Here is a 10,057-nt window from a genome sequence, read left to right on the forward strand (position 1 = left end):
CCATTACGGAGAGCTGCAAGGAGCAATTTGCTATGCAGATAGCGCTGAGACTTCCAGTTTAAGCGTCAGCGAGTAAATCAAATGGTCCAGAAGGTCAATACCAATATTGACATAATTTATATCAGTTGCACTTCATCGTTTTTTTTTTAATGCTGGGGTATAAATTGCATTAGAACGGTCTGGAAATGAAGCTTTGTCAGGACACAGCGTCTTGTGAGTGGTTTCCCTTCGAAACTGCTCTCAAAATATTCCAAGTAAGTAGCCTGATCAACATCGATTCCCCCCCCCCGCTTTTGCACGACTGACTATGTTATTTATAATGACTGATAAACGGCCTAGACGGATTAACAGAGAAAGCCAGGAGAGGGTCCTGAATAGCTAGCCTACATTTGAATCATGGCCACTGAAAGGACAAGGCCAAATATTTCGGCACTCGCAGATAATGACCGGTCCTTTAAAAAACAATCTATTGATTCAGAGGCTTTGACACGAATCAAGCCTCATAGAAAACAGTTTATAGCCACAGAGGCATTGAACGAATCAAGTCTGACTGTGAGTGGTGTCTCACATGGAGGTGGGTTGTTTTAGGGGAATCAGGCGCAGAAGGAAAAAGTAATTGCTAGCAGGTACCTGTGCTCATTAGGCGAGGGGCTGGTGTGCGTCTGCCTGGAATTTGGAGTGTGCGGCTTCTATATGTGTGGCCATATATAAAACCCACGTGCTGTCCCCACAGAGTTGTCAAAGACAGACTCACTGACACCCCCAGATCAAGCAGAGAAATGTAGGCGCTGACTACACCCCCTGGAGAAGTCAAATGAAAGCCTGGGGAATATCAAAATGCGTAGCCCCATGACAAACCCTACATTTCCAGTATATACCATGATCTCTAGGTATTTTTTTAAGCGATGCCAGAAGCACTACAGCGCAATCTTTATTCTGCAAAGGGAAGCGCAGGCAGTTATGGGGCTACCGTTTGTCCCTTCTTAGACGACCCTGAAAATAGCAGCTCAAGTCACTTAAGAAGTTTTCCAGCCGTCCTTAGCGGGGAGGAATGCGAGCATGAGGCGAGCGCTTCGGATTGGGGTCAGTTACTCCGCTCCAGAGCTGGGAGGGGTTCATTTTAGGAAAGAACAGATGTTCTCTACCCCTTTTCCGCCACGGGGGCTGGGAGGGGAGAGACACACGCGACCGTAAATACAAGAAAAGGAAGCAGCTGCCAAACGCTTAGCAAAGTTACTTACTAATCAAGTTTTTTTTCCCACTCACCCAAATAAAATAGCTGCAAAGTATGAGAGAGAGAAAGGGAGATCCAGGGCTTGAGCTGCCCTGAAGTGGAAACAGGGACAGAAGAAAAGAAGATAAACAAGTGAGGGGGGTTGATAGCTGTCATCATCACCACTATCATGGCTTTCATTTGGCTGCCTAATGAGTCAGATCACAGGCAGAGAGAAAAATTGTCAATCGCCCAGGCTCTAATGAATTTTTTTGCAAATTGTAATCAAGCCAGGCCGTCTCAGCTCGCTGATTAATGAGACCCAGGAGGCTTGGCCAGCACCTCAGCTTTTTATTCCATCCCGTCCTCCCTGCACTAAATTAACAGCAACTTGTCTGAGCTTCAAATTAACTCCCAATGATTAATTCTGATGGGGGGGCCTGAAGAATCGCTCGTCCTAATAGGCACTGGCCTGTGATGCTGTTTGAAATTAATACACTTCCCCTTTGGCTGCCTGCTTTAATCCAAGGTTGGGCTTTGACATCACTATATTTGTTGTTACAATAAATTCCAGCTACATCTGCAGCTCAAACAATTACAACGCCTCCGTCACCGAGCAGAAACCTGGGCCCGAGCTGCACCAGTCCGAAGTTGGGAGTTTTCTCCGAGCCACTCGCAGCTCATCGGGCCCTCATATTTGACACTTTATTATAAAATAATTTCCCCAAAAAGTAAAATTTACCACTAATGCTCATACACACAATCCCTCTAATTTCTTGGTACGAGGCGATTCTATTAGATCAGATGCATTCATTTTAAATACACTCCTGGTATTTATAATCATCTCATTAGGAAAACAGGGGGCGGGGATTATTTTGGTAGAAAATACTCCACACACACAAACCAAAGCTCTGAGAAGAGACTGGCTTTGTATTTTTGCCACGCTAGACCTGTGCTTAGCTGACGAGCAGACTGCGTTTAAACGTCGCAACTTTCCTTGCACGGATGTCAGGGAAGCAGGAGGAAGGGCTAACCGGCGAGCCCTCATTTCCAAAGGACAGGCACTGACATTGTCCCAGTGCGCAGGAAGGGTTGTGTGGTGGGTCTGCTACCGCTCGAATCCTTGGGGCCAAGTTGGGTTTGCTACGCCCCTGCCCGCGTACACACCACAGCTATGTCTTTACTCCTTGAGCCCGCAGGTTTGGATTTTTTATTACTATTAACATGACCTCTCATCTCTCCTTGGGGGTGATCTCTAGGTTCCCCATTGACTGCGCTTCCCCACGTGTTTTCATAGCTTTGATGATCATCATTACATGTTGTATTATTGTAAACTCATCATGCTATTCCCTATATTGCATGCAATTTACCACTACACATATGTCTCTGGGGCAAACACATCTGTTCTAAGAAGCCGAGACACCTCCCCCCCTCCGAAGGGTCAGCCCTCTCTTCCATCTTGTTTCTGTTTGTATTGACTTAATTGGTTTAATTATTTCAGCTGTGATTGGCAATACTCAGCATTGTACCTTTTTAACTGCCCCAGGGGTCTGCCAGTGATCTCTGTCAGAAGGATGCAGATTGCTTAGCCATCCTGCAATTTACAAAAGTCCTTTTGTGCTGCAGACTCGAGATAAAAGTAGAACTGTTCGCTTTCCATTGGGAACGCGGGATGAATTTATTATCCCAGACCCCAGCAAAGGCGGGGTGGGAGGGGAGATTATGCTTTCGCAATTAATTTACTATTATCGGTCGCCGATTCTCTTCTCAGACCTGGAGGGGGGGGGAGTAACCCGATTGGCCTTCACCGGACAACGCAATCGGTTGGAGATTTGAAAGATCGTTTGCAAATAATCGTGTGGTTAAGCCGGTGGCCAAACAGAAAGGTTGGAGCAGCACCTGAAACCCACGCGGAGCAACAGCACGTAAGGGCCAAAACAGAAGTAAAACTGAACCATTCTTCTGCCTTTTCCCGAGAACGAGCAGTTTGCAAAGTGATCATTGTCCCCCTAAGAAATCAATTTCCTTTAAATAAAAAAGATGAATCTTATTTCAATGTGACCATTACTTTATATCGATTAAAAAAAAACCCACCTGAAAATATCAAAAATCCTCCCCTGGGGCTAAGCTAATATTATAGTGAGGACTATTTCGAGAGAAAGTTTGTGGCTCTGCAGGCGGACTGAGTAATTTGGTCAGACAGCAGTCTCTGGACTGAAGAGAGAGGACACATGACATTGCATTTAAGAATAAGAACGGGTGTGACTATATATCCGCATTTTTTAAACGCCCGGCGAACAGTGACCGGCTAGCGAGATCTGGACCAAGCCACCCTTACGTACTTCTGCGCTGCGATGTAGCCAAACATCGCCGGCGAGATCAATCTTCATAATTCGGCCCTTCTGGTGCAAACACGAGAAATATGAGCAGGGTAACGGAACATGAATGCAAATCACACTGTCACCGTAATAAAGTACCTGAAACACTGACACACAAAAGCAACACCATATGTATGGAGACAACCTGTATGAATTATAAATTACATCATAAAAATTGATTGCCTATTTCACCCGTTCAGAAACACACACACACACAAATCGGTGTTGACTTCCACCTCGCGCTCTCTTGCTAAAGGTCACGGTGCCTTCCGGTGTCGGGGATCGCATCCGTGTTGCAAAGCCAATTTTTTTGGCATGGGCCAGGGCCAGGGCGACGCAGCCTTAGTGGTTTGCCCAAGTCCCAGCCATCTGGGGGTGGCCCCTGATTACATGCGAGCACACAACTTTCTGACTGAGTTCTCGACCCTCCTACTCCCCCCATCTCTCAGACTCGGGTAATTTAGGCACAAACCGCCTTCCCTCAAACCCGCGAGTGACACCTGGACCGGACCAAGGGACCTTAACTTCCAAGCCACAAGCCCAGGTGCCCTCCCCAAATGTCACTGCCGCCTGCACCGCCCGCCACCGCCCTCTGCTGGCCAGCCGGAGAGGCAGCGGCATTGGCCATGGCGCTGCTTGCAGGGCCTGCAGCGGGGGGGGGCGAGGCGCCGGAGACGCTGCCCTGTGCAGGGGCTCAGTGGGGGTGGAGGCGGCCATCTGCCAGATGTCACCGAGTCAGTGGCCCCCTGAGGCACCGCTAGCGGAAGTTGCGGCTGTGACACTCCCAGCGCACCCCTTGCATAGGTGCTGGCATCATCTTCCTACCCTGGGAGAAAGTGTCAGCCAGGACCACCCCTGGATGTGACAAGCGGGGGGGGATCACGGACAGAATCTAAATCCGGACTCTGTTGCATAACAGACAGGCCCATTCGGGAGCCCCACGAGCACGACACCCCCACCCCACTCTAGATCAGCTGGCTCCGGCATACGCAGCAATGGAGCCAACGGCTTGTTTCCCAAATGCCCAGACTGCAGCTCTTCATTTAACCCGGTGCTAGGCTCCCAGCTGCGCGCCACAGTTTGCAGCGGCTCTTCCCACCCTCACGCGCTTGCAAAAGCAAAAGTGTCGCTTGGGTGGTTGCTTGTTTCGCTCTACCTTGTGCAGCGCAGGCAGCACGCAGTCATGTCTCTTAGTGCCTGCCCAGGACCACCCGTGAATCCCGCACTCGCACCAGCCCACGCGAGGACTTCAGGAATTTCAGTTGGTGAGACCAGACACGCCTGGGATTTGCATTGGTTTCAGATCCTTGGCTGCTACGGTGAATGCAGGTCACCCCCACCCCGGTGGCTAGTTGCTTCTTGAGCAGGCAGTGGCTATTTGTGTTTGGGCTCGGAGGAAACTCACGTGGCGCTATCATTCAAGGGCAGGAGAAGTGTAATAAATAAGGGTGATAGATTCTCACCAAGCAGCGAGATGTTTGCACGTCCTCCCCTCCCTGCACAGATCTCAGCACCTGTAAGAAGAGCCTCGGGGCAAACAGAGAGAGAGAGCGAGAGTAAAAAACCACCACCGAATTTAGGAGGGAGGCACATGCTTTCGTTTTGATCCAGCCATTCAGAATGTTTCCCTCTGATCTTCCTTAATTCAAGGATTCTCTGTTCTCTCTGGCTTGCTTCCCCACTCAATAGTGCATGTACTCCTGGTGTCCGCTGCAGAGGGACCCAATCCTGCCCCTCTCGGAAAATTACCGGCCTTCCCACAAGCGCAGCCCGGCCCTGGGGAAAGAGGAAGGGCCATGCAAAGGCATTAGAGAACCGAGTCTGCAGGGCCCTCGGTTGCTCTTTTTTCCTGCTGAGCCTCGGCCATAGAGCGAACTCTAATCTATTTATTTCAAGCCACTTCATCCCCTCTCCTGCTTTTGTCATGGCACCAGCCCCTGGCTTTGTGGTATGACCGCTGATCTTTCTAAAGCCCCTTCCCCTCTAGTTCGGGGTCTCCTGAATTACAATAGATAAAACAGGATTACACGGACCTGATCCTATTAAACTCTGCCAATCGATCTGCAGTGACCTCCCTTCAGCTTGCTCTGCAAACTTACTTAACTTTTCTCTGGTGATTTACTCTCTCACCCCCCAGCACTGGGACCGAACTTAGCCAAAGCGTCAGCAGGACAAGGTGTATTTTCGAGTTGGGTCTCACATGGAGTTTGGATGATTCCAAGGCAGTTCTGAGCCACGTGTCTCTTAAGTCTCTCTCCCCTCCTCCTCCCCTCGTTTGCCTTCAATTCTACAGCACAGAGGAAGCAGCAGCAGCGCTGTGTTACTTAACCAGCTCTGCTCCGCTGATTTCAACGGAGGCACCCCAGGTAATGCTGTAGTGAATCAGGCCAAGGGTACCGGCGATAGCCATACACAGAGAACTGCATTTGCCCAGGGATCCTGCTGCATGTGCACCGGTTAAGGAGTCAGAGTTTTGCACATTTCTGGAGACGCACAGGATCAAAGGGCCAAAAAAAACCAACCCAAAACCCACAGTTCCCAGGACCCATGGAGGTGCAACTGCAGTCCCTGAAAACATTGCCGTTTTTATCTTGGAAACTGGGAGCAGTGGAGGACAGAGATTAACGTCCTGATGCTGCTCTCATCAAACTGAGGGACAAAACTTCCACTGATTTAAATGGGAACAGGATCTGCCCTCATTGTTATTGTTTGGGTCACAAGAGCAACCCAGCTCAGGGTCATGTTGTGCTAGGCTGTAAATTCTGTGGGGCTGGAATTCTCTTACTTGTCTTAGGACAGATAAAGTGTGGAGGAAACAAGGCGTTATCATCCCCATTTAACTGACAGAGAATTGAGGCAGAGAAAGGCTAAGTGCCTTGACCAAGGTCACGCAATCTGTGGCAGAGCTGAGAACCAAACCCACAGCCAAAGCCCTGTGAAATAGATGGAAAAGCTCTCACCGACTTGGGATCAGCCCTCTTTGTCTACAGGAAATGTCAGAAGTACAAAATGTATTTGCATCAAATGAGTGTCTGTTTAATGATATTTCTTTAGCTTTGGATAACCAGACTAAACTTCCAATTACATTCTCCATTGCTAGTGGAAGCGTCACATTCCAGTCATGATAGGACACACCACCATTTGTGAAGGAACGGATGTTTGGAATTAGTCCCTGCATTCCAAGGGGGAAATGATCACAAAGCTAGAGTCTATTCTAAAAACGTGAGGAAAAATATGGGCAATTTATATCAATCCACCAGGATGATTGAATTAGTGAAAACAATGGGAGTTTGGTACCTAAATCCCTTGGAGGATCTGGGCCCAAAAGGTCTGAGCCGTGTCCCATTGGCAGTAATGCCAGTTTTGCCATTAATTTCCATGGGCGTAGTTTCAACACTCAAACAGTGTAACTGAGATACTTCAAAAGACAAACTGAGGGTTCCCATAAACAATGAGTAGATTGACTAAAGGGTGTAAATACACATTTCAAAGTGTCTGTTGTTGTTCTCTTTCCACAGCAAGACAAAAGAGAGAAAAACGAATAAGAACACACAACATTGCTGTTTCGTAAACCCAGAAATGCAAAAGTTAAACATACATTATGAACAAATATGGCTTATCTGCAGTCACCTGAGTGGAGTTATTATGAACTTCCTCCAAAATCAGCTGAAGGTTGTTGCCTCACATATGGGCTTTTCCTTTAATTATTATTATTTTTTAAGATGACTTTTCATGATGCTTTGTGTGAGAAGGCCCTGATAATAGGTGGCAAAGGTTTACACGCTTTCACTCCTCAACGCCATAGCTTGCTATTGTACTTTCCATATGCTTTTCTGGATGACTGCTGCTGCCTTTTAAGCATTTAGAATTGATCAAGAGAACAATGAAAAAATGTACCATTGCAACTTACCAGCAAGCATTTTCAGGGACAGCCTCACTACATCATATCCTCAGAACAGGAACAATTACGAAAAACAGAGATATCAAAATGGTGATGTAATTATGCAAATTAAATAATTGTTTATCCGCTGGCCGATTCGGCTCATCACCAAAAGGAGAAGCGGACGGGTTTGGCATCAGTGACATGTGACAAACAGGATTCCTCCCATTGTTTGACTTTGAAACACTAGAACGTTGAGGTCACAGATCCTCCATGGGGCCAATTCCCACAGTCCTTACACAGGCAAAATTCCCAATTGAGTCAAGATGAATGTCAATGGGAGTTTTGCCTGTGAAAGCTGTGACACAGAAACAATAATACAACCTAGTAAAACAAGAATGTCTGAGAGCTATGCCTGAAAAAAGAATCACAATGAAGAAAAAAAAAATCTTTAAAGCAAAATGGGCTGGTTCCTCCTTCCTGCCGTAGGAAATGGAACTGATACAGTCCAGCAAAGCCCTGTTTATCTGAACCCTTTTAATCTGAAACTCTCTCATCCAAGTCCTAGTAACAACCCCAGACTGTGCGTCTCTTCACCAATAACTCACTCACTCCAAATGCTATACAGCCAAAGGATTCTGGATAAACATAGTTTTACTGTATATGTAAAGGACCAAATTATGAAACATTACTGGAGGCTCAGCAGAAATAGAACGCTACATAAACATATAGGGAACATTATCAACAACTGGCAAAGTAACTTAGTGGATCCAGCAACAATGGCTTTCTAGACCCATGTAGTGCATCCTCACCTTGCTTCAAAGGGATTTAGATGCATAACTTCCATTGAAATCAATGGAATTACCTTTGAGGATCTGGGCATGAATATACAATATAAAGGAACTTCGTAAAACCATTGGCAGTTCTATAGTGACATGATGCACTAAGCACTTACAAATAACCTCTTCACTGCTAAAAACATACTTGTGCTTTGTGAACATCATTATATTCCTAGTTTAATATTGTCTATCGATAAACACATTGCATTCCTCCAACAGGCTAATGGTCTTTTTTTAACACACATCAGTATTTGTTTAAGCAGATGCCCTGCTCCTAGGTCTAAATTGCTATATTCCTCCCTTCTCCCCTCTATTATTTTCATATTTCAACATTTCCAAAGCTGTGATAAGTTGCCACGAAAGAAGGATAATAGCAAGTCTCTCTAAGAGAAATTGTTAATTTGGGATTTATAAAGGACTTTCCTTAATGAATAATAGCTGAGATGGATCTGTCTTCCTGACTCATTTTGCAAAGTAACATTTGTAAAGTAAGGTGATCCCAATTACTCCCTCTAATAACTCTTAATTCAGAAGGAGGTTTCACAGTTATGCTGAGGAAACCGGGGGGGAAAAAGCAGGTCTTTTAATACCGAACCAATCTCAGTATCAACAGAGAACTGCTTGAGTGGTACCCAAACACCATCCACATAATGAATGGTGGCTCCTGTGGTGTATTCAGTTATGTAACTGTTTTTGTTTTCTGTGCACTGCACCTTTAAATCTCCAAGGTCTCTTCTGACCACAGAGACTGGCAGCCAATTGTTTCTGAGATCAATGCAGGGCCGCCCAGAGGATTCAGGGGGCCTGGGGTCTTCGGCAGTGGGGGCCCCCCGCCACCAAATTGCCACCAAAGACCCGGCACTTTGGCGGCGGGTCCCAGAGTGGAAGGACCCCCCCCCGCCGCGGGTCTTTGGGGCACTTCGGTGACGGGTCCCAGAGCGGAAGGACCCCCCGCCGCGGGTCTTTGGGGCACTTCAGTGATGGGTCCCAGAGCGGAAGGACCCCCCCGCCGCGGGTCTTTGGGGCACTTCGGTGATGGGTCCCAGAGCGGAAGGACCCCCCCGCCGCGGGTCTTTGGGGCACTTCGGTGACGGGTCCCAGAGCGGAAGGACCCCCCACCGCGGGTCTTTGGGGCACTTCGGTGATGGGTCCCAGAGCGGAAGGACCCCCCCGCCGCGGGTCTTTGGGGCACTTCGGTGACGGGTCCCAGAGCGGAAGGACCCCCCCGCCGCGGGTCTTTGGGGCACTTCGGTGACGGGTCCCAGAGCGGAAGGACCCCCCCGCCGCGGGTCTTTGGGGCACTTCGGTGATGGGTCCCAGAGCGGAAGGACCCCCCCGCCGCGGGTCTTTGGGGCACTTCGGTGACGGGTCCCAGAGCGGAAGGACCCCCCCGCCGCGGGTCTTTGGGGCACTTCGGCGGCGGGTCCCGGAGCGGAAGGACCCCCCCCCGCTGCGGGTCTTTGGGGCACTTCGGTGACGGGTCCCAGAGCGGAAGGACCCCCCGCCGCGGGTCTTTGGGGCACTTCGGTGATGGGTCCCAGAGCGGAAGGACCCCCCCGCCGCGGGTCTTTGGGGCACTTCGGTGATGGGTCCCAGAGCGGAAGGACCCCCCCGCCGCGGGTCTTTGGGGCACTTTGGCGGCGGGTCCCGGAGCGGAAGGACCCCCCCCCACTGCGGGTCTTTGGGGCACTTCGGTGACGGGTCCCGGGGTGGAAGGACCCCCCCCCACTGCAGGTCTTTGGGGCAC

Source organism: Mauremys mutica, chromosome 10, assembly GCF_020497125.1.
Source record: "Mauremys mutica isolate MM-2020 ecotype Southern chromosome 10, ASM2049712v1, whole genome shotgun sequence".
Taxonomy (NCBI): Eukaryota; Metazoa; Chordata; order Testudines; family Geoemydidae; genus Mauremys; species Mauremys mutica.